Source organism: Callithrix jacchus, chromosome 3, assembly GCF_049354715.1.
Source record: "Callithrix jacchus isolate 240 chromosome 3, calJac240_pri, whole genome shotgun sequence".
Classification (NCBI taxonomy): Eukaryota; Metazoa; Chordata; class Mammalia; order Primates; family Cebidae; genus Callithrix; species Callithrix jacchus.
This window is the reverse complement of record NC_133504.1, coordinates 113,404,464-113,426,730: the sequence shown is the minus strand read 5'-3', so window position 1 is coordinate 113,426,730 and position 22,267 is coordinate 113,404,464. Positions and strand designations below refer to the sequence as shown.

Below are 22,267 nucleotides of genomic sequence, written 5' to 3'. Positions count from 1 at the left end.
TTGTACAGTTTCGTTTGCAAATTGCTATTTTTACTCATATTGTGGACTGCTCATCCTTTGCTCTTTTTTCCTTAACAAAGAGTTTTCTCAGTATTCTAATCTTGTAATTAAGGTAATTATTTATATTATGTAACTTATTTCTATTATTAAGTAAAATAATCTGTGTACTATAGAAAACACCAAGATTCGGATTGAACTCGCATCCAAGGAGCTCGTGATATAGACAAATGAGGAAGTTCTCTTGACCTCCATGGAATTTGTGGCATGGTGAGTTTGTGGACTGTTTGAACACCAAAGGCTTTTTTTTTCAAGTATTGAGGATGAATTAAATAATAAAACATGACCTGGCATGAATTACAGTACATGAATTCATTTCTCTAACTAGTGTGTTTGTAGGCCCAAGGTTGAAAGCAATTAGGTATGAATTATTACACCATCTTCCATGCCCTGGATGGTTTTACGATGATTATAAAATTTTATTATTAATGGTTCACTGTTTTTGAAGGAGTTGTTAATTTAAACATATATATTTATATTGTTAATTAATGAATAGGACAAAATTAGTTGGGTAAAATCTTTCTGAGGACCAGAAGCTATCTAAGAGTAGAGAGGACCTCACTGACAGCAAAGGCTGCAGCTGAATCCTGGCCCCAGAGAGAGGCACCATGCTGCAGTTCCATCAGGGCTATCAGGCTATTAGAGCGGCATGATGCCTTATACACTACCTTGTTCAATTTCTTTGTTTTAAATATCAGGAAAAATAAGTGACTTGCCTGGGATCACACCATAATAGCAGAGCTGAGAGGGCTCAGTCAAAGACACTTGGATCTTGACTCACAGTGTGCAATGCTTCTCATTTTAAACAATTTAGAAAAATGTCACTGAATACCTGGGAGGGAATAAATAAAATTGTTAGAAACAGGAATACAAAAATCATAAAAAGGAAAACAAGAACTACTGTTTAGTTGGGCTACTCTGAATGTCAAAATGCAGCTTGGAACCACATTCAAGTGTTGGAACCACAACTGGACAAACCGGCTTATCCCAGAAGTCATGAATGCAATGACTGGCAGGAGCTCAAGTAATAGCCACACATAATTTCCACCTGTGGGCCTCCTCTTGCCATTATTTTTAACTCCTCTCCATCCCTCATCCCGAAATTCTCTTTTCCTCCTGCTCACTGAAGGGTATAGATATTTTCTTGGACAAATTCAGTCAAAAAGGAGTAATTGAAAACCAATTGCATTTTTCCCTGGGTTAGGCAAGAGAGAGGAAGTGTAGCACTTGGTAACTAAGTTTATTGTTAAATAAATTGGTGTTGGAAGCACCCATGTAGAACTGCTGGTATGTTGAGCAGAAGTCTATTTTTCTAACTAGTAAAGCTGGGTCTCATCACTGTCGGGAATCTCCAGGGGGTCTTAGACAAATGGCCAAAATGAATTTGACTTTGAGAACATAGGTGTATGAGTGCCTATTTTTTCCTTCTCTTAGAACTCTAAATGTTTGTCAGGTGAAGCCATGCCAACAGTCTTCATCAGTTTGATCTAACTGAGCAGTGATTGACAGTACCTGCCAATTCGGCTCTTACCTGTTTCTGATTGAGTTATTGCCTGAGCTCCTGGGAGTCTGACCTGAATCATCTCAGCTTACTATTCCAGTCTCTTAATCAGAGACAGAAACAGTTCATAAGAGAATGAACACATTTTCTAGAAATGTACATGCTTTACTTCAAGTTCTGTATTGTACTCTGTTGCTGTTGGAAATAAATTTACTCACTTAGACCATGGCATCATTCAAATCCATTCTTTCTAGAGGGCCAAGGGCTCTCTCTATCCCATCTAAGTCCAGTGTGATGTTATTTCCATAACATTAGATTGCTTTATGTGAGTTCTAAAAATACCATAGATAATTAGAAAACTGAGTAAATCACCCTATTAAGCAATGTCCTCCATCAAATAATTCTATAAAAGAAGCAATGTTTTCTGATGTCTTTCTTTCTTCTCTCCAGGAACCCACCCCTATGCTGAGTTAGGGAATGACTATTTATTGAATTACAATTGAGCTTCAAAACCTGAAACCTGTGTATTATGTTGAATAGTCCAAAGATGTCTCTACTCACTCCATCAAATAAAACTCCAACACTTCATATTTCCAATATATAAAATTGCCACTAATCAGTGGCTGGCAATATGGCCAAACAGGAACAGTTTCAGCCTGCAGCTCCCAGCAAGATCAATGCAGAAGGCAAGTGATTGCTGCATTTCCAACTGAGGTAACCAGCTCATCTCATTGGGACTGGCTAGACAGTGGGTGTAGCCCACAGGAGACAAATGAAAGCAGGGTGGGGCATCACCTTACCTCGGAGCACAAGATGTCAGGAAACTCCCTCCCCTAGCCAAGGGAAGCAATGAGGGACTGTTCCATGAGAAATGGTGCATTCTTGCCCAGACACTATGCTTTTCCCATGGTCTTCACATCCCTCAGACCAGGAGATTCCTTCGGGTGCCCACACCCGGGCCCTGGGTTTCAAGCACAAAACAGGATGGCCATTTGGGCACACATTGAGCTAGCTGCAGGAGTTTTTATACACACATATATATACACATATATGTACCCTAGTGGTGTCTGGAATGCCAGTGAGACAGAACTGTTTACTACCCTGGGAAGGGGGCTGAAACCAGGGAGTCAAATGGTCTAGTTTAGGGACTCCTACCTACATGGAGCCCAACAAGTTAAGATCCATTGGCTTGAAGTTCTCTCTGCCAGCACAGCAGTCTGAAGTTGATCTGGGAGGCTCGAGCTTGTGTGGGGAGAGGTGTCCACCATTACTGAGGCTTCAGTAGGTGGTTTTCCCCTCGTAGTGTTAAAAAAAAAAAAAAAAAAGCCCCTAGGAAGTTTGAACTGGGCAGAGCCCACTGCAGCTTGGCAAAGCTGCTGTAGCCAAACTGCCTCTCTAGATTCCTCATCTCTGGGAAGGGCATCTCTGGAAGAAAGGCAGCAGCCCCAGTCAGGGGATTATAGATCAAATTCTCATCTCCTGGGACAGAGCACCTGGAAGTAGGAGTGGCTGCGGGTGCAGCTTCAGCAGACTTAAAAGTTCCTGTCTGCCAGCTGGATCTCCCAGCACAGTACTTGAGCTCTTCCAAGGGACAGACTGCCTCCCGAAGTGGGTCCATTACCACCTGCCTCCTGACTGGGAGACATCTCCCAACAGGGGTCGACAGACACCTCATACAGGAGAGCTCCAGCTGGTATCTGGTGGGTGCCCATCTGAAACAAAGCTTACAGAGGAAAGAACAGACAGCAATCTTTGCTGTTCTGCTGCCTCTGCTGGTGATATCCAGGCAAACACGGTCTGGAGTGGACCTCCAGCAAACTCCAGCAGACCTGCAGAAGAGGGGCCTGTTACATGGAAAACTAACAGGAAGGAATAGCATCAACATCAACAAAAAGGATGTCCACAAAGAAACCATCTGAAGGTCACCAACCTCAAAGACCAAAGGTAGATGAGTCCACAAAGATGAGGAAAAAACAGGGCAAATAAGCTAAAAAATCCAAAATCCAGAATGCCTCTTCTCCTCCAAAGGATCACAGCTCTTCGCCAGCAAGGGAACTCATTCTGGATGGAGAATGAGTTTGACAAATTGACAGAACTAGGTGAGCAATAACAGAAGGTGGTTAATAACAAACTCCTCTGAGCTAAAGCAGCATGCTCTAACCCAATGCAAGGAAGTTAAGAACCTTGAAAAAAGATTAGACTAATTGCCAACTAGAATAACTAGTTTAGAGAAGAAAATAAATAAACTGATGAAGCTAAAAAACACAGCATGAGAACTTCATGTAGCATACAAAAGTATCAATAGCCAAATCAATCAAGCAGAAGAAAGGATATTAGAGATTGAAGATAAACTTATTGAAATAAAGCATGAAGACAAGATTAGAGAAAAAAGAATTTAAAAAAATGAAGAAAGCCTCCAAGAAATGTGGAACTATGTGAAAAGACCAAACCTACGTTTGATTGGTGTACCTGAAAGTGACAGGGAGAATGGAACCAAGTTAGAAAACACTCTTCAGGATATTATCCAGGAGAATGTTTCCAACTGAGCAATACAGGCCAACATTTAAATTCAAGAAATACAGAGAACACTGCAAAGATACTCCTTGAGAAAAGCAACCCCAAGACACAAAATCATCAGATTCACCAAGTTTGAACTGAAGGCAAAAATATTAAGAGCAGCCAGTGAGAAAGATCAGGTTACCCACAAAAAGAAGCCCATCAGATGAACAGCAGATCTCTCTGCAGAAACCCAGAAGTCAGAAGAGAGTAGGGGACAATATTCAACATTTTTAAAGAAAAGAATTTTCAACGAAGAATTTCATATCCAGCCAAACTAAGCTTCATAAGCAAAGGAGAAACAGCATTCTTTACTGACAAGCAAATGCTGAGAGATTTTTGTCACCACCAGACCTGCCTAACAAGAGCTCCTGAAGGAAGGACTAAATATGGAAAGCAAAAACTGGTACCAGCCACCGCAAAAGCATACCAAATTGTAAAGTCCATCAATACTATGAAGAAACTGCATCAACTAATGAGCAAAAAACAGCTAACATTATAATGACAGGATTTAATTCACACATAAGAATATTAACCTTAAATGCAAATGGGCTAAAACCCCTAATTAAAAGACACAGACTGGCAAATTGGATAATCAAGGTAGATAAAGGTGTGCTGTATTCAGGAGATCCATCTCACATGCAAAGACACACATAGGCTCAAAATAAAGGGATGGAGGAAGATTTATGAAGCAAATGGAAAGCAAAAAAAGCAGAGGGTGCAATCCCAGTCTCTGATAAAACAGATTTTAAACCAACAAAAATTTTAAAAAGACAAAGAAAGACATTATATAATGGTAAAGGGATCAATGCCACAAGAAGAGCTAACTACCGTAAGTATATATGTACCCAATACAGGAGCACCCAGATTCATAAAGAAATTTCTTAGAGACCTATAAAAAGACTTAGACTCACACACAATAATAGTGGGAGACTTTAACACCCACTGCCAATATTAGATAGATTAATGAAATGGAAAATTAACAAGGATATACAGAACTTGAACTCAGCTCTGGACCAAGCAGACCTAACAGACATATACAGAGCTCTCCAACCCAAATCAACAGAATACACATTCTTCTCAGCACCAGATTTTATTTATTCTAAAATAGACAACATAACTGAAAATAAAACACCCCTCAGCAAATGCAAAACAACATAAATCATAACAAAAAGTTTCTCAGACCACAGCACAAACAAATTAGAACTCAGGTTTACAAAACTCACTCAGAACTGCACAACTATATGGAAATTGAACAACCTGTTCCTGAATGACTACTGGGTAAATAACAAAATTAAGGCAAAAATAAAGAAGTTTTTTGAAACAAATGAGAACAAAAATGCAACATACAGAATCTCTGGGACACAGCTAAAGCAGTGTTTAGAGGGAAATTGTTAGCACTAAATGCCCACATCAGAAGGTGGAAAAGATCTAAAATTAACACCCTAACATCGTAGAGAAGCAAGAGCAAACAAATTCAAAAACTAACAGAAGACAAGAAATAATTAAGATCAGAGCAGAACTGAGGAGACTGAGACACACACAATAAAAAAAACCCTTCAAAAAAATCATTGAATCCAGGAGCTGGTTTTTTTGAAAAGATTAAGAAAACAGACAGACTGTTAGCCAGACTAACAAAGAAGAAAAGAGAGAAGAATCAAATAGACACAATAAAAAATGGAAAAAGGGGATAATACCACTGATCCCACAAAAATACACACTCTCATGAGAAAATACTGTAAACACTTCTATGCAAATAAACCAGAAAATGTAGAAGAAATGGATAAATTCCTGGACACATACACTTTCACAAGACTAAACCAGGAAAAGGTCAAATCCCTGAATATACCAATAACAAGTTCTGAAATTGAGACAGTAATTAAGAGCCTACCAACTGAAAAAAAGCCTTGGACCAGATGAATTCACAGCCAAATTCTACCATAGGTACAAAGAGGAACTGGTACCATTTCTTCTGAAACTATTCCAAACAATAGAAAAAGAGAGACTCTTCTTTAACTCATTTTATGAGGCCAGCACCATCTTGATACCAAAGCCTGGCAGAAAAACAGCAAGCAAAAAAATGTTAGGCCTATATCCCTCATGAACATCGATGCAGAAATCCTCAATAAAATGCTGGCAAATCAAATCCAGCAGCACATGAAAAAGCTTATCCACCACGATTAAGTCAGCTTCATCCCTGGGATGCAAGGCTGATTCAACATACAGTCAGTGTAATCCATCACAAACAGAACCAATGAAACAACCACATGATTATCTCAATAGATGCAGAAAAGGCCTTTGATAAAATTCAACACCTCTTCATGCTAAAAACTCTAAATAAACTAGGTGTTAATGAAACTTACCTCAAAATACTAAGATCTATTTATGACAAACCCACAGCCAATATCATACTGAATGGGCAAAAGCTGGAAGCATTCCCTTTGAAAACCGGCACAAGACAAGGATGCCTTCTCTCACCACTCCTATTCAACATAGTACTGAAAGTTCTGGCCAGAACGATCAGGCAAGAGAAAGACATAAAGGGCATTCAAATAGGAAGAGAGGAAGTCAGAATTGTCTCTGTTTGCAAATGACATGATTGTACCTTTAGATAACCCCAGCATCTCTGCCCAAAATTTCCTTAAGCTGCTTAGCAGCTTCAGCGAAGTCTCAAAATACAAAATTAATGTGGGAAAATCACAGACATTCCTATACACCAGTAATAGACAATCAGAGAGCCAAATCATGAGTGAACTCCCATTCACAATTGCTACAAAAAGAATAAAATATTTAGGAATACAACTTACAAGGGATGTGAAGAACCTCCTCAAGAAAAACTAGAAACCACTGCTCAAGGAAATAAGAGAGGACACAAACAAATGGAAAACCATTCCTTGCTTATGGATAGGAAGAATCAACATCATGAAAATGGCCATACTGCCCAAAGTAATTTATAGATTCAATGCAATCCCCATCAAGTTACCTATGGCTTTATTCACAGAATTAGAAAAAAACTACTTTAAATTTCATGTGGAAATGAAAAATAGCCCACATAGCCAAGACAATCCTAAGTAAAAAGAACAAAGCTGGAGGCATCATGCTACCTGATGTCAAACTATACTACAAGACTACAGTAACCAAAACAGCATGGTACTGGTAACAAAACAGATATATAGACCAATGGAACAGAACAGAGGCCTCAGAAATAACACCATACATCTACAGCCATCTGATCTTTGACAAACCTGACAAAAGCAAGCAATGAAGAAAGGATTCCCTATTGAATAAATGGTGTTGGGATAACTGGCTAGCCATATGCAGAAAACTGAAATTGGACCCCCTCCTTACCCCTTATACAAAATTTAACTCAAGAGAGATTGAAGACTTAAACATAAAACCTAAAACCATAAACACCCCAGAAGAAAACCTAGGCAATACCATTCGGGACATAGGTATGGGCAAAGACTTCATGACTAAAACACCAAAAGCAATTGCAACGAAAGCCAAAATTGACAAATGGGATCTAATTAAACTAAAGAGCTTCTGCACAGCAAAGGAAACTCTTATCAGAGTGAACAGGCAACCTACAGAATGGGAGAAAATTTTTGAATCTATCCCTCTGACAAAGGGCTAATATCCAGAACCTACAAGGAATGTAAGCAAATTTACAAGAATAAAAACAAACAACCCCATTAAAAAGTGGGCAAAGGATATGAAAAGACACTTCTCAAAAGAAGACATTTATAAGGCCAGCATACTTATGAAAAAAAAGCTTATCATCACTGGTTATTAGAGAAATGCAAATCAAAACCACAATGAGATACCATCTCCTACCAGTTAGAATGGCGATCATTAAAAAGTCATGAAATAGCGGATGCTGGAGAGGATGTAGGGAAATAGAAATGTTTTTACACTTAATTTGTTCAACCATTACAGAAGACAGTGTGGTGATTCCTCAAGGAACTAAAACCAGAAATACCATTTGACCTATCAATCCCATTACTGGGTATATACCCAAAGGATTATAAATCATTCTACTTTAGACACATGCACATGTATGCTTATTGCAGCACTATTCACAATAACAAAGACTTGGGACCAACCCAAATGCCCATCAATGATAGACTGGATAAAGAAAATGTGGCAATATACACCATGTAATACTACACAGTCATAAAAAAAGGATGACTTTATGTTCTTTGCAGGGACATGGATAAAGCTGGAAACCATCATTCTCAGCAAACTAACACAGGAACAGAAAACCAAACACCACATGTTCTCACTCATAAGTGAGAGTTGAACAATGAGAACACATGGACACAGGGAGGGGAACATCACACACCAAGGCCTATCAGGGGGTGGGGACCTAGGAGAGGGATAGTATTAGGAGAAATACCTATTGTAGATGACGGGTTGATGGATGCAGCAAACCACCATGGCACATGTATACCTACGTAACAAATCTGCACATTCTGCACATGTATCCCAGAACTTAAAGTATAACAAAAATAATAATAAAATAAAGTATAAACGTTAAAAACGTTAAAAATTGCCAGTAAATCAGTAATCTTTGGTTTCTGTATTTTATGTTAATGGTGTCTTTCATTTTTAATCAACGAAGACTGAAACTATCTCCTAATGGAACAAAACTAGATGCATTGTACTAAAGAAAGACGTCTTTTTCTCTGATTTCTAATCACTGGAACTTAATGCTGCTATCCCTAATTCACAAAGCTGTTAATGACAGGGATTCAAAGATTACCTGATCCTGGAGTTGGTGTTCCTAGCCACTCCATTGAGCTGCCATTGCAGCAGCTTCAAACTGGATGTAACTGTAGTTGGGATGCCAGAAACATTGCTTGCCCTCTTCATTTCTTGACTCCAGACCATTACTGAAAGGAAAGAAAAATAAAAAATTTTATCTAAATTGTGGCAGAAACCATAAGCTTAATACTGGAGTTCTAGCAAAATTACCAGCTAACTAATCAAGCCACTTTATGATTTTAGAGAGTCATTTTGCCTCTGGGAAACTCAGAAATGGGAAAATGATACTTTTCATCTAGGGTTGTAATAGCAGTCTAAAACAAACCAGCATACTAAAAACACTCTGAAAAATGTCTATACTGTAAAAATGTATATCATGATTGTTGTTAGTAAGAGTTAGTAGTGTTTCCTTAAAGGAAAGTATGCCTTTTCTCTTTTGTGGAAAAATCTATAACTTTTTGGCTGAAAATCAATGCTTATTAATAACTCGCCTTATCTAAAGATAAGAGGTCCAATAAAGTTGAGTGTATATTGTTTCCATGGTATAAAATTAATCTTTACATATCACAATAACCTGGACAAGATAACTAAGATCATATATTTGTACCATGAAGTTTCAGCTCAGCATTCTGCGACTGCAGTGTTGTGTGGATGAAGACAGGAATTTAAATTAAATCAAGCTCCTGTAAATTCAGATTTGAAAATGACACCCACAAATCTCTTATGATTCACCATAATAAACACACATTTCTAGTGATTATAGAAGTTCCGTAGACTAGGGCTCCATGAATCATTAAAACCCCATATTGAGATCAAAATTTCTAGAGATTTTTTCAAAATTCTTTTTATCACTTCACTGTGTGTACTTTCAAAGAGAAAAACAGCATTGTATTCGCTTTATAAGTCTTTGCTGATATTATCCTTTTGGCTAAGAAACGACTTTGGTTTTCTTTTTCCAAGGAAAAGAAGGGTATATATGCTTTGCCCTACCTAAATCTCAGCTTGCCCTTACACTCATTCAGAATCTATTAGTTTACTAGGGCTGCCATACAAAGTACCACAGGCTGTGTGGCTTAAACAACAGAAATTTATTTTCTCAGTATTCTAGAGGTTAGAAATCTAAGATTAAATTATTGGCAGAGTTGTTTCCTCTAGGCATCTCTCTTTTGCTTGTAAATGTCTGTCTTGTCCCTGTGCCTTCAACACTGTCTTCCATCTGCGTGTGTCTGTGTTCTAATCTCCTCTCCTTATAAAGATCCAGTTAAATTGGATTAGGGCCCACCCTGATGACCTCATTTTTATTTAATTGCTTCTTTAAATCCTTATCTCTAAATATAATCACATTCTGAGGTATTGAAAATTAGGGCTTCAACTTTATAAATTTTCAGGGGACACTGTTCAGCCCATGATGAAGAAGAATAGAAACTTCCTTTATTTACATTCAGCAACCAGCTTTTTATAAATTGTGCTTGAAAATTCCCACCTGCTGTGCTCATTGAAAAGCTTAAGGCTTTGGAGGAAAGAAGCAAAGACAGTGAAACTCAGAGAAGCATATAGTAACAGTCAAATAAGGAGGGGCTAGGGAGCAATATACCATTTAAATTTTTTTCAATAGCTTTTAGAGTAAAAGTGGTATTTGTTACATGTATAAATTATATAGTGGTGAATTCTGAGATTTTGATGCACCTGCCACCTGAATAGTGTACACGGCACCTAATGGGTAGTTTTTTATATCCCTAGTCTCCCCACCACTCTCCCTCATCTGATTCTCTGAAGTCCATTACATCATTCTGTAGTCTTTGTGTACCATAGCTTAGCTCCTACTTACAAGCAAGAACATACAGTTTTTGGTTTTCTATTCCTGTGTCCTTTCCCTTAAAATAATGTCCTCTAGCTCCATCTAAGTTGCTGCCAAAGACACTATTTCATTCCTTTTAATGGCTGAGTAGTGTGTATATACCACATTTTCTTTATCCACTCATTAGTTGATGGGCACTTACCTTAGTTCCACATCTTTGCAAATGTGAATTGTGCTGCTATAAACATATGTGTGCAAGTATCATTTTCACATAATGACTTGTTGTACTTTGGATAGATACCCAGTAGCAGGATTGCTGGATCAAACGGTAGATGTACTCTTATTTCTTTAAGCTATCTTCCATGGAGGTTGTGCTAATGTACATTTTGATTAGCAGTATGTAAGTGTTCCCTTTTCCACACATTCACGCCAACATCTAACTTTTGACTTTTGTTTTTTTTTTACAGTAATGGCCATTCTTGCAGGAATACGATGGTATTTCATTGTGATTATAATTTGCATTTCCCTGATGATTAGTGATACTGAGCATTTTTTCATGTATTTGTTGGCCATTTGTATATTTTCTTTAGGAAATGTCAATTCATGCCCTTTGCCCACTTTTTCATGGTGTTAGCAAATGTCATTTTGAGGTACAACATTTGGAATAAAGGTATCCTTAAATTCTGAGCAATTACATGGCACTCTAAGAAAGTTTCAAAAACTTTGATAGGAAGAGAACAAACTCTTGCTAGAGTTTGTACTAACCCAATGTATTAATAATGCCATTTATCAAATTGTGACTCCCCCTTAAACATAATGCAAAATTAATTATTTAAAGTAACCCAAGTTACAAAAAAAAAAGTACAATACATTTTAATGCTGAAGAAGAACATAAATGTTGAAGCATCTAAGATTTTAAGAGATCCAGAGAATGCAAAATAACCAGACCAGAAAAATATCATTTCTTCAGTATCAACAGAATTTTTTTGAAGAGAATGAAAAAAATTTAACTCAGAAATGAAAAATTCTGACTATGGTATCTTTTGATTAATGATTATATTTCACATTCATACAAATTGTCAAATATTTGATGAGAGAAAAAATTATTATCAACTAAAAATAATATTTTTCATATTAAATTAAGATTATCTAAATTCTATTACTCTATGCTAGTAATAATGTAATGAGATGGGCCCTTTCCTTTACTTCTACTGGTTCACCTCATTGGTAGTTTAATTGTTTCTACTTTCTAAAATGTATGAGAGGTTTAAAATATTCACACACTTTGAGAGAAAACACACAAATAAGGAAGACAAAGGACTCAAATATTACCACTACATAAAACCATTAAACCACAATGCTAAACAATTAAAAAGGAAGGAAGGAAGGAAGGAAGGAAGGAAGGAAGGAAGGAAGGAAGGAAGGAAGGAAGGAAGGAAGGAAGGAAGGAAAGGAGGGAGGGAGGGAGGGAGGGAGGGAGGGAGGGAGGGAGGGAGGGAAAGAAAGAAAGAAAGAAAGAAAGAAAGAAAGAAAGAAAGAAAGAAAGAAAGAAAGAAAGAAAGAAAGAAAGAGAAAGGAAGAAGAGAAAGAAAGAAAGAAGGAAGGAAGGAAAGAAAGAAGGAAGGAAGGAAGGAAGGAAGGAAGGAAGGAAGGAAGGAAGGAAGGAAGGAAGGAAGGAAGGAAGGACAAGCCCTCACATATCAATAGTCTTGAATGTAAATGGATTAAACTCTTCATTTAAAATAGATAGACTGGCTGAATAGATTTTTTTTAATGACCCAACTATATGCTGCCTACAAAAAATTCACCTGTAAATACAAACATGAACTGAAAAATAAAGAGTTGGAAAAAACATTTCATGCAAACAGAAACCAAAATAAGCAGAAGCAGCTATACTTACATCAGACAAAACAGATTTTAAGTCAAAAACAGTAAAAAGAGACAAAGAAGCTCATTATATAATGACAAAGGGATCAATTCAGCAAGAGGACATAATAATTCTAAGCATATATTAACCCAACACCAGAGCACCCAGATATACAAAGTAAATATTATTAGATCAAAAGGGAAAGATAGACTCCAATATCATCATAGTTGGGGTTCTCAACACTCCACTCTCACAATTAGGCAGGTTGCTCAGACAGAAAGTTATCAAGGAAATATTGGATTTAAACTGCAATTAATAGCAAATAGACCTAAAAGACAGTTACAGAACATTTTATCCAACAAATACAGAATGCACACTCTTCTCATCACCACATGGAACACTCTTGAGGATAGACCACATGTTAGGACACAAAACCAATCTCACTATCTAAGAATGTGAATAGTGGTTATCTCTGAGTTACTGGCTTACAATTGACTGTTGAATTCTTACTACCAGCTGCCGAGATGTAAATTTTACTTATCTTGCTTGGACTTTGCTGGGCTACTTGAATTTATGGATGAATAACCAGCATAATTTTTGAAAAATTACTGGACATTTTGCTCCATACAGTTCTCTGATACACACTATCCTCCCTCTGGAGTGCCAATTAAATGTTAGAGCTTCTCATGGTATCCTCTATGACGTTTACTTTTTCTTCTGTTTATCTATCCTCTTGCCTTTCCATTCTTCATTGTGTATGTTTTCTACTAGTTACACTAATTCCTTCTTTGGAATGGACTAATCTGCTATTAAACCAATCCACTGAGACCACAATTTAGGTTATTTGTCAATTTTAGAATTTCCGCTTTGTTCTTTTTCTAAACTACTATATATTGTTTGTATTGTTTATAATTCACTGTGAAATTTTCAGTTACGTCATTTATCTCTTTGAGCTTAGTAAGCACAAGTTATTTTAAAGTCAGTGTCTAATAATTTCAGTATCTGAACTACCTGTGTGTCTGATTTTTTGTTTTCTTTCTAAGGATTCTTGCTTATGTTTACTTATCTCCTCATTTGCCTGATTATCCTTGATTGTGAGCTGGTCATTGGATTTTTTAAATTGCTTAAACAAATGCTTTGAGGTCTAGGATAATGCTAACTTTTTTTCAGAGAGGATTGTCATTTGTTCCTATAATGCATATGTGTGCATTAGCAATCTCAGTTCATATACATCCAATTTCAGGCACAAGTATTTTTCTAGGCCAACAAGATCATTTGATCTGAGTCAACATCCATGTGAATATTGATTTCCTTCCAGTTCACCCTTACTATTACTATAGAGCCCTTTGGGTTCTAACCCAAGGATAGAGTTTAACTGGATCCACCCTTCTTAGACACGTATTTCTGTTTACGTGGTCTTAATCCCACAAGGCTGTCAAAAACACTTTCAGTCTCTTAGCCACTTTTATTAGATCGGCAATCACCCTTAGGGAAAACCTACCCAAAAGCTGAGCTCAGCTTTTTAGACACTGGTCTCCTCCTAGATATGAGATCAATAATTCTTTACTACCGTGTCAGCTCTGCAATGCCTTTCAGTAAAATTTTTACCCAACTTATCTATATATTCCCATTGGAAGACTCTGTGCATATGACCTGGGTCACAATTACATTTACAGTTTACATTTTTTTCTTATTTCTAAATTTCCAACCACGAACATGAATTACTTGTATCATCAGGCCACAAAAAGTTTATTCATTCACTTGTTTTTAAGTAATATGTGAGCCTTCATATGATAATAAATTAAAAATATTTTCCATGCATTTATAGGTGAGAGATCATGCTTTTATAGTGAGTAACAAAGAGTTGAGAAAAAAAGTATGCATTGGGCTCTTGATGCAAGAAAAATATGTAATCTGTGATTCCTCTATATTCGCTTCTCCAGAGTAGTTCAGCTGTACAAAATGCTGAGTTATTGATCATTAAAGAACTATTCACTCTCTACTCCATTTTATTCTCAATTCATCAGCCAGAGTAAATATTCTAAAATTAAAATCTAAGCCAGGTAAGGTGGCTCACGCCTGTCATCTTAGCACTTTGGGAAGTTGAGGCGGGCAGATCTCCAGGTTAGAAGTTTGAGACTAGCCTGGTCAACATGGTAAAACGTTGTCTATTCTAAAAACACAAAAATTAGCCAGATGTGGTGGTGCACACCTGTAATCCCAGGTACTCGGGAGGCTGAGGCAGAAAAATCACTTGAACCCAGGAAGCAGAAGTTGCAATGAGCCGAGATCGTGCCACTGCACTCCAGCCCAGGTGACAGAGTGAGACTCTGTCTCAGGGAGGAGGTGGAGAATTCACTGGGCATAGTGGTACACACCTGTAATCCCAGCTACTCCAGAGGCTGAGGCACAAGGATTGCTTGAACCTGGGTGCTTGGAGGTTACAGTGAGCCAAGATCATTCCAGTGCACTCCAGCCTGGGTAACGGAGTGAAATTCCATCTCAAATAAATAAAGGTAAAATTAAAATCTAATTGGGTTGTTGTCTTGCCTGAAACCCTACAAAGTTTTCCTGTCACTCTTAGTGAAAAAAAAATCCAAATTTCTGAGTGTGGTATACATGGCCACTCTGCTCTTGCCTCTTCCATCCTCTCTTCCCACTCTGTCAGTTCTCTTTGTTGAGGAACTACAAGTCTCCCCAACTTGTTACTCTCTCTTGCCTCTGGTCCTTTCCCCAGTCCTGCTAGCAAAAAGGTGGCAGCAATACGAGCAGCCCTCTTGGACCTGGAGGTGAAAAGCACTTGATGAGAAAGCTGCATCACTCTAAGACTCTTACCTTAGGATTTTCATGGCGGTAAATCCACTTCTAGCTAGTTTAAGCCACTGTATTTTTGGTCTCTTTGTTACAAACCTGAGCCTAAATCCTAACTAATGCCAATTTTATCCATACCTTCTCCTTCCTCGAGTCTCCAATGAAATGATCCTTTTCCCACAGGTCTTTCTCTGTCTCCTCACAGCAGGCCTAGGTGTTCCTCCTCAGTAACCTTATCCTAAGCCATAGCATTGTATTGATATTGCCTGCTTCCTTGTCCATCTTCAACACTAAACTGAAGTCTCTGAGGTCAGAGATTGTGCCTTAATCATTTTGCATCCCAGCACCAATCACTGGGCCTGGCACATAGTTAGCATTCAATAAATATTGTGAATTAATGTAAAAACAAGAAAGGATTGCAATGCCTAACTCCATATTATAAGGAGTCTATGAAAAGTGATTGTAGGATAAGCACTTCTCATAATAGGAAAATTTCTATTTTACTGGTAAACAAATGTAGATGGAGTTCTTGGGTGAATTATACTTCCCTAATCACAGTTTAAAACTAGATATACGTATAATAAATAACACAGTTTCACATATAATATGACTTAGTTTCTCCTTTCTTCCTTCATTACACACCCAAATATCTCAGACCCTGGAACAAACTGAGATTTACTACAGTTAAATTCATTTCTTTGGGCTAAGTAAGATAAGGTTTCTCTGAAAAGACTGCCAAAACGCAAACATGTGAAGAGGCAGCAAGCTTCTGGCACACATCTGCACTTCCATAGGGACTAAATTATTAGAATGAATAGAAGATACAAGGAATGTAAGAAAATGAGAAGTAAGAACTGAGCAAAGTTGATACGAAGAAGAGATTAAGAAAAGTGACATTGAAGTGGTTATGTCTGCACTGTATCTGCACTAAGGTTTGCACTAAAAGTTTGAAGAGGACACAGAGCATCAGGTAACACTATCACCTAAAACAAACAACGAAGGATCTAGAAGAGAGACTGGGAGCTAACAAACTAATTCAATATGTTGTATTATTTTCTCTGATAGAGAATACAATGCATGTAGGTTTCTGCTGTTGTTTTCCTTGGGTGGAGTTACCCAAGAGGCAGTGGTTGAATTATATTCACACAGCCAGCATTTCATGTTTCTTTAGAAAAGTAGTTTGTCTTGAAAGAGAATCTTTATTTTCATGTTCAAGTTGGTATATTCTAATGGCCTCTTGGGATCAAAGGGAGAAATCACTCAAGTCCTTAGTTAAGGAGCACAAACCAGGTGCATGTTATGATATAGTCTAAGGAATCCTCTGGGGGCATCTCCCGATTCTGCTTTCCAATGAATGTGCTTTCAACAAGAACAGAAACTCACACCAAACAATGCATTTTTATGACTAGAATTGAAACAAGAGTACCAAATGTCCCTCATTCTTTTATATGGGTCGTGACTGTAATCTCATGGCCCTGCTCAGATGTCAACCTAGTGACTGGAGGGACAGGTAAATGATACAAGAGTTCATTTTGTTCCAACTCCAATTTGTTAACCACAAAGTGAAGAGGGGTGTCTTCCTCATAAAACAAGGCATGCACCTTTCACACCTTTCATTTTGTGTTTAACTACTAGTGTGTGCAGTCAGATGGACAAGACCAAGTTTCCCATACTGTATTCTCTTTGTTATTTTCAGAGCTTTGGGTTCTGTGGTATGGATGCATACATGCAAACACACACACACACACACACACACACCAACAACAATCACAAGCATATTCAGATACTAGGTATGCTATTTGTCAGATGCAACTCTCCAGAGACTTAAAGCAAACAGCATCTCCAAAGTCTGGCTTATTCTGAACAGTTTGCTAAGAAGAAATTTATGTGAATAAATTTGTTATTGATGCCAGACATCACATGTCAGATCTTACTTTTCTGAGAACAAGAGATTATGTAAGTCTACAGAATTGACTAATATTTTCTAATTTTACATACATTGACACAGATGTATTTTACCACTTTGGGGTAAATTGCTGCAGCACTAGTGTTCTAACTTTTCACTGTCTCAAAACCACTTTAGATCCATGAATAAATTCTCTGAAAAATATACACATACCCAAACAATGTTTTATATTATATCAGGAACCTTATTGACTCTAATAATCTCTATTCTACTAGTAATCATGTATTTTCCAAAGATTGTAGTATCACTCTAACTCAACTTCTGTTAACAATGACTTTCCAGTTCAGTTTGAGTTATTTCTTTTATCTGAGATTTTACTGTTCTGGATATGGTTTGAAATAATTCAGAAATGACCATTTTCTTGATATAAAAATGCTTAGCTTATAGTTGTGAATAGATGAATAGAAGAATGAATAAAAGAATAAATAAGGGATATTAATCTGTTCCATCATTTGTTACTAGATCACTGTCTGAATATAAATGTAACTATGAGGAGAATAACCAACTGTTTCAAGTATGATTTTGTGTTCTGAGTCAATGAGTTTCTTAGAGTGCTCAGGAAACCGCTCGAATCTTTTCCTGAAAGGTTCTGATCCATTTCATTAGAAATATTCAGATGCCTGGGCTATAGTTCAAGGATCTTTTATCACAGGACTCATATCCCTTTGGGGAATATAGCATGAAGAGAGACTAACCCTATTGCTAAACCCAGGGTCCTGAGCTTTCCATTGCTCAGACATGGAAGTCTCGCCTCAAGAAACAGAAGACAAAAATGCATGATGTCACATTATGAGAAAAAATGTCATTATGCCCTCAAGATTGTTGAAGACAAAAAGGTTTCCTAACCAAGATCTCTGGGCCTTCTTCCTTATTAACTGGACCAAGATTTACAGAGCACCTCTTCAGTTTTAGATCCTAAACTGGAGCCTCTATGGCACATGCACTTTTGCAGATCCTAGCAGAATTCCCTCGTGAGCTCAATCTGGTTGACATCAGATGCGAATTACAGCCAAGAGAATTCTCCATATTGTAACCCTATTATCTCTCTCTCCCTTCATCTATCTCTCCTGTGCTGTGCATGGTTGGGCCTTATGGAAAGTTATCATTTGGATGCAAAACAATTATCCTAAAACAGTTAGCCAGAGTGGTCTGGACACACAGATTTATCTTCCCTCTTCTTCAGTGAAGAACATCTATCTTCCATGACCTCTTGATTACTGAAGCCTTCAGAATATATTCTTTGGTCTGTGACACTGTGCACAGTGTCGGGCTGAGCATTAAATATCACCCTCTATGATTAATTGGAAGTTAATTAAATCTATCACTGAAACAATGGGAAGGCAATGAGCTATGTAATCATTGCAATAGTAAATGAAATGATGTACAGGTCTCTCTATCTCGCTTATTGACAATGATGGAGGGGTGGCCAGCCTCGGATGCCTGGCGAGGCTTGCTGTCTGACCTCATAAGCCAGCTCTAACTTTCCACAGAGCCCAGGGACAAGGCAACTAGAAGTGTATTCTGACCATTTCTGTTGAATGAGGGAGACTCTTTTCTGGAGGCCTCTGAAATGTGCTTTTCAAGGCTTTTCTGTCTTGAATAATCAGCGGGTTAAGGTATGGGAATGGCTGAATGAACCATGAAAATGCTGGTTGTTACCATTTCTAAGCAGTTCCAGCGAAGGTCCAGCTTCAAATGTCAGGAGCCTTCCAAACTTGATAAATAGAATGCATGTCTACTGAATACTTAATATTTTTGCCTTGTTTAAAACTTCAGTATTTTCAGAGTTTTTACTTGGACCTAATGACATTTGGCCCTCATAAGCCCTCATGCAATTTGAGAAGTGAGAAAGAGAGGGGCTAAGTAGCCTGCCTGAGTTTACATAGCTGATTAGTGACAGAGGTAAGTAAAGCTAATTAGAAACTAAAATAGCTAAGCAGACATAGCTAAATCCTTGGTTTCTGTCTCCAAACTTGATTTAATTTGTAGATATGAGGACATAGAAACCTCACATCTACAAATTAAATGTGAGGTTTGGAATGGTAATCCTAAATTGCCGGATTGCCAAGAATCCCCAGGATCTAGACTGGCATACTCAAACATTTGGTGTGAATATTAGGATCACAGGGTAGCTATCCAGATATTAATTTGTCTTAATCTTCTAGGGCTACAGTAACAATATTTCACATACTGGGTGGCTTAAACAACATAAATTTGTTTTCTCAAAGTTCTGGAGGCTAAAAGTCCGAGATCAGGGTGCCAGCATGGTTGGGTTTTTGTGAGGGCTCTCTTCTTGGCTTGCAGACAACCAGCTTCACACTGTGTCCTCACATGGTGGAGCATCCTCTTTTCATAAATTCACTGTGCTGTCAGAGTAGGGTCCCATCCTTATGACCTCATTTAAACTTAGTTACTTCCTAAAGACTCTATCTTTAGATATATTCATATTTCAGGTCAGGGCTTCAACAGATGAATTTGGTGAGACTGGGAGATATAATTCAGTGCATAGAATAATTCAAAAGCAGATCTTTAAAAAGTGTTACTCAATAAGAGTTAGAAATTAGGGTAAATTTTTTAAACTCTAGTCACCCAGTATTTAAAATTTTTTTTTCCTAGATGTCATCGGAAGAAGAGCGTTTTCTGATCTAAGAATTAACTTGAGATTCATCCTCCCCCTGTTTCTCTTCTATCTCCTCCCCTTTCTGAGGGCATAAGCCCCAAGTTCTGATGACACGTCTCTTCTGTTTGAAAAGGTTTGGCCCTGATGAGAAGCCTTTTCTTATCTTCTCAGATATTCACTGGACAAATGCATGTACTGAGTGTTGGGGAGAGAAGGTAGTTATCAATGTGTCATGGCTGCTCATGGTCCCAGGGGACCTTTAGAAAGTCTAACATACTCTTTGGGGATCAGCTGTAAGCTAATTAACTAAATAAAGATTCCTTGTCACAATCTTGAAGTTTAATATGGTTTAGAGACAAGACATTCAGGTGAACTTCTTATCTCTGGTGGCCAGAGGAGATATTCATTCCCCCAAAGGCATTTTTCTTTCTCTTCCTCTCCCTCCTGCTGACACACAATCAGGCCCATCTGCCCAACCTCTCAAACTAAATATCAAGGGCTTTAGGAAATATCACAGTGGATCTGACTTCAAAATTTGGTCCTGCTCCAGTTCCTCTTGGGAGACTGCTGGCTCATATGCAGTGCAGTGACTATGAAGTATACAAACACCCAACTCAGGAGCTGTTCAAAAAGAAATTCTGGAGAAGCAACTGATGAACACACTCTGCCTCAGGCCTTTGCACTTGTTGGCTCTGCATGGAGCACTCTCCCCTTAAATACTTGTGTATCTGGTGTCCCTACCTCCTCAGGTCTCCAATCAAATGACTTCTGATCAAGTTAGGTTTTCTCTAAGGTAGAGAAAACCTCCTCTCAGACTGTCACCTTCTAAAATTTTACTCTGTTTTTTTCTTCAGATTACTTACTAGTCAGTACTTAACACAGTTATTTATTTTGTATTCTCCTAGAATGCCAACTCCATGAAGTCAGGGGGGATTGTCTGTTCTCATCTGTTTTCCTAAACTTTTCACGCTATGTAGCGCATAATAGGTGCTTCTGTGAATGAATGAATGAATGAATGAATGAGAAAGCAGATTAAAGGGGCAGCATCAAAACTAAGCCAGCTATGTACGCAGAGAACATGACAGAATTACCTGAGTTTCTTTAGCAAGCTATATACTTCAGAATACTAAACCTCCCTGTACCACAGTTTATTTATCTATAGAAGATGCAGTTTGAAATACCTGTTTTCTTCCAGCTTTAATGTTCTGTGAGATACTTTTGAATACTTTGAATTTAAAGATGATGATGCATCATGCTGCCAATTTCAGGAGTCCTGATTTTGAGTCAGCCAGAACAAGTGAGGAAGGAATAGATAGAATAGATGTATCATTACTTTATTTTGAGTCCCAGATTTCTTAAAGTTGAAGGACTAACTTCAAGCTATCCCAATTCCCTCAATACAATGGTAACTAAAATTTGATGTTGCTATCTTTCTTCTGACTCTAGTCCTGGGTTTTCCCCTAGATGTTCATGGTATTAATCTTTTATAAAAACAAAAAAATTACGTCAGAAAATTAAGCAAATCAGTTCAATCTAAAATTCTATTTGCCAAAATGAACAGGATTAGAGAAAGAAAATAAAATAAATCTGAATAAAGAACTTCCCTAGAAATACTTTACATGACAAAAAGGGCATTAAAAAGATAAATATGGGTGACACATTTTTAACTCAAAGGATACCTTGGGCTAATATAAAAGTATAATTATGTTGCTGATGTCACTTCTGGTCATAATGACTTGAAGTATAGCCAAGAAAATGTTATTAAAATGATTGGAAAACTTTTTATTTACTTATTTAAGCTTATTGACTTCAAGACTCTGGGCAAATGTACAAAATACTCATTTGAATTGCAAATTAAATCCATCAGCTAAAGTTACATATTTTTTAAGTCAAATTTGAACTCCTAAGCCATTAATTCATAGTCTTCTGTAGAGTATATGAATTAGCCTATCACAAAGATAATAATATAACATTATTGAACAACATAAAATAACTTCCTTTTATTTTCCCATAAAGTCTGAGTTCCAGGCTTCCTGGCTCTCTCATAATGCCTGATGGTGCCAGAGGGCAAATACGTGTGAATTGCAGTTGCAATATGAAAACTGACTCTGGAAAAGGCGTGTTGGGACTTTCAAGCTGATTCCTGTCAATAGGCTCTATATCAAGCTGCCTCAGAGTTTAGGTCAAGCAGTGCTTTTCGTAGATGCCAGCACTGTCAGGTCAACACAAGATCTAAACACTGAGATGCATGTACTCTGGTCTCTTAAATCAGCCCCAATAACAATAATCTTCCAAGGCAGAGGTGGTAGTGGGCGGGGTGGGGGGGC

General features: G+C 37.7%; 1 long non-coding RNA gene across 1 annotated transcript; it reads right to left on the bottom strand.

Annotated features, from left to right (window-relative positions):
• Positions 1-772: 772 nt before the first annotated feature.
• Positions 773-21,215, bottom strand: LOC128931595 (uncharacterized). Its single transcript, XR_008480161.2, has 4 exons — positions 21,122-21,215; positions 8,877-9,006; positions 2,359-2,519; positions 773-889 (listed from the first exon to the last, which is right to left on the bottom strand). It is a non-coding gene; the product is annotated as an uncharacterized LOC128931595 (long non-coding RNA).
• Between the last annotated feature and the right edge of the window lie 1,052 nt (positions 21,216-22,267).